General features: G+C 33.2%; 1 long non-coding RNA gene across 1 annotated transcript; it reads left to right on the plus strand.

The window, feature by feature from the left end:
• Positions 1 to 270: 270 nt before the first annotated feature.
• Positions 271 to 1,514, plus strand: LOC141719696 (uncharacterized). The gene is made up of 3 exons (XR_012574152.1): positions 271 to 381; positions 540 to 617; positions 1,470 to 1,514. It is a non-coding gene; the product is annotated as an uncharacterized LOC141719696 (long non-coding RNA).
• The last annotated feature ends 2,337 nt before the right edge of the window (positions 1,515 to 3,851 follow it).

The following is a 3,851-nucleotide window of genomic DNA, read 5'->3' on the forward strand; positions in this document are numbered from 1 at the left end:
GAAAGGTTAAGGGAACCTAAGTAATAAGATCCCGGGTATGATCCCTCAAACGATAAACGAAAACGAAAGTTAAGCGAACCGTATAACAGATCAGCGGTCATTAGGCAAACAATTAGAAGCTAATCAAAGAGATTAGAAGGGATGATGACATAGCAATGTGACATAAGCATGACATAAGGGGAAGGAGATGTGGTTGATTTAAAACCACACAAAGTCAAGGCTAGAAAAGTAATTATCCAAAAACAAGACAAAAAGCAACCAACCAAGCCAAAACATTTCATTTTCATCAAAAAACACAAAACCCCCATTTTCTTCTTCAAGCTCTCGGCCTCTTTTCTTAAAAAATGAAAGTCCAAGCTCCTCCACTTACTATTTAGCAAGGTAATTATCCTAGCTTCTCCTAGTTAAGTTACATACTTCCTATAAGTTTAAGCTTCTAATTCCAAGCCAATATTTTTCTATAAATCAAGAAAGAAGATGGTGAATAGTACATAGTACTTTCTTGAAATTAATTTTTGTGTTCTTGATTTCTTTGAAAGAACAAGCTTGTAGGAGGTTAGATTAAGGCTTCCATGGGCATTCCAAGGATCTTTCATGGATTAAAAGCTTCAAGGAAGGTATAACTCTTCATGATCTTAGCTTTAAGTTTTGTTGTTTAGATTTCCTAATGTTTAGATGAAGGGTTAGGGTAATGGGTGTGTAATCATGTTAAAGCTTGTTATGAGTATTTTAGTTGGTGAGAGGCATGATTATTGTGTGTTTAGAGATTGGTTGATTTTGTGATATTTTTGGAGTTGGAAATCTTGGTTAATTAGTCAATGAACTTAAGTAAAACTCTTAGTTCATAATTGAGAAATAAGTATGAATTGGTAACATTGATTTGATGGGGCTGTTAGAGTGTGTTTTGGATGGATGTTGGTTGTATGATTGATTTGGGGTTGAATTGTGGTTGGTTTTGAATGGTTTAAATTTGGGAAATCACGTAAACATAGCCGTCGTAACGTCCGATTTTCTTTAGACTGTTTTTGTGCATAACATTAGGACCTGAGAACCCCCTGCTAGATTATGACCATTGCCATGTCTATATAGCTCGTGTTACGAGCTTCGTTTTGATATGTGGTTCGTTCGATTCTGATGCACGGTTTATGAGAAACGACCGTTTTAAGTAACGGCGTTTCGCGAAAGAAACATTTCCCCTCGCCTTACTTTGAAACATAGGTTAAAGGCCAAAAAGGGTTAATTAATGTATGAAACATTTATGGTAAGTGTGTTAGGCAGTTGGTAAGACACTCGCGAAGGAATCGCCTTAAAACTCGTAAAGGTTAAATTATTAAAAAATGGTGGAGCCGAGGGTACTCGAGTGACTTAAGAGAATCAGTAAGCACAAAACGAGCGTTAGAGTCTGAGTTGGTTAGAGTATAGATTTACAAGTGACTTTGGTTTAATTCCAACTTACTTGTTGTTTATAGGTTACCAGACTCGTCCCGAGCCTTTTTCACCCCAAGTTGCTCAGACAAGTTTTCTACCCGTTATACTGTTGTTGTGATGTATATATGTATTTGCATTATCTTGCGATAGATGCATGTTGGTTAATTAGCAAATGTTGTAATATATTGAAGCATGCTGCTATGATATATATATATATATGCATGCCTGTTTCGTATTCTTGCTATATATATCTGTTGATTCAGTTGATAATACCTATGCTAGAGGATAGCGGTAACTTGCATATACCCTTAGTATAGGGACGCAAAAGGTGGAAATATTTTCTAAACCGGGAGTCGAGGATCCCGAGTAGATTTTGTATATATGTATATATATACATATATATTTATATATATATATGGTTATAGTTTTCAAAACTATTAATCGAATAAGGTTTATTCGATAACTTTATTTTATTTAATGAATATTATTATGAATATTCATTCGAGGGTTTATGACTTCTTTATTTTATTAAATGAATATTATTCAAATATTCATCCGAGTCCTTATGACTCCTTTATTTTATTATTGAATATTATTTCAAATATTCATCCGAGGACTTATGACTCCTTTATTTTATTATTGAATATTATTTGAATATTCATTTGAGGATGTATGACTCCTTTATTTTATTTAATGAATATTATTTATAATATTCATTCGAGGTATTATGACTCCGCTTATTACTGAAATATATTCTTTATTTTATTAAAGAATAAGGTGTCGATAATCAAACTTATTTTTGATTATTCAAATAAAGATATTACTTTCGTATAAGTATGTCTTTGATTATTTGCTATTCATTTCGAGTATAAGTTTTCCAACTTCTACCTCCATTATTCTTTATGGGAATATTATTTAAATAATAATATTCAGATATTTCTTTCATAATTGGGACTGATTTATTTCATAAATCAGCATTACTCCAAACATTCTTAAAAATGTTTTCGAGTCTTCAAAATGAATTTAAAAAGGGTAGAGCGGATCCCAAAACTTGTTTTCAAATTCAAGATCTTCCATTTTAAGGGGACTTGAATACTCGCTCAAAAATCTAAGGGATCCGGCTCTATGGTGTATTTTATATTTGCAACAAGGTTGCAGTTTTGGTAAATGAATTGATTACTTACCCAACGTTCGGGAAGTAAGTCCATCTATCGAGTCGGCATAAGCAATATGGGCTCAGTGGGCGTCCATGATAGTGTAAGTGGCTCAGTGGGAGTCCATCAAATGCATAAGTGGCTGAGTGGCAGTCCAGCATAAGGTCCTATTGAGACCAGGGTGATAACCAGTGGGGAATTCGTCCATCTACTAGTAGAAAAGGTTACTTATTGGTATCTTTGCCTGATCAGCAAGATATCAGGTTTATGCCAAAATTCTTTCCTTTCCAAATTTATTGGATATTGCAATTCTGTTCATACTTTACATGACAGAGGTTTTCAGGAAATGTATATATATATATAGGTGTATATATATGTCGGGACTTAATGAAGTATCTCGTAACTTCATTCTTTATAATGATATTCAAAGATTGAATCTATTCAAATCTTGTCTTGTAGTCTCATCTATGTGATGAACTTTTGAAACTAATTATAACTTGAACGGTGGTAGTTCAAGTAGTATTTGGGAAAGATATAAGTATATTGGGGTATCTTGTAACTTCATCTTTTAAACTTATATCTAATTAATAATTGTCTTATGAATGACAAAGATTTTCAGAAAAACGTTGAGACAAGGTTAGATATATGAGATCACCTTGCAACGATATTTTTTTATACAGTTATACACTGGGACTTTGTGTATATTATGCATGGAAGAGGACTTCCAATATTTTGAAAAGTATATATGTATATATATATACTGAATATTTTGCGACTTCATCGCATTAAGATATCAACTTGGTTCATTTCTTTTGACCAAGACTTTCATGAGTATTATAAGTAGGCTCATATATTGTTAATCATTATACATATTATTTTGGTGGGCTTGCTGCTCACCCTTGCTTTCTTCTTTCATCACATAACATCAGATAGATAAGATGAACAGTACCAAGCTCCCAATTCGCAAGCGGATAGGAAACGTTCCGCAGCTTTCTGGAAGCGTTGAGGCCGCTGTAGCTGAGGTAGAAATTACCAATAGGCTAAGTTTTCAACTAATAATGTACCAGACTTATGTATCTTTATCAATTGTAATAATGGCAAAGAAATGTAAATCTATTCAGAAACCTTTTTAAGGTGTATTGACATATAATTGTGGAATAAAATGACTTGTGATTATTTTTGGATATTCATCTCTGAGACTATAACTTGTGGTGTGTGTGTTTATTGTGGGGTCACAGTACAGAGTAGTTGATTGTGTATTAAGATTGG

This window comes from Apium graveolens, chromosome 1, assembly GCF_009905375.1.
Source record: "Apium graveolens cultivar Ventura chromosome 1, ASM990537v1, whole genome shotgun sequence".
In the NCBI taxonomy this organism is placed as follows: Eukaryota; Viridiplantae; Streptophyta; class Magnoliopsida; order Apiales; family Apiaceae; genus Apium; species Apium graveolens.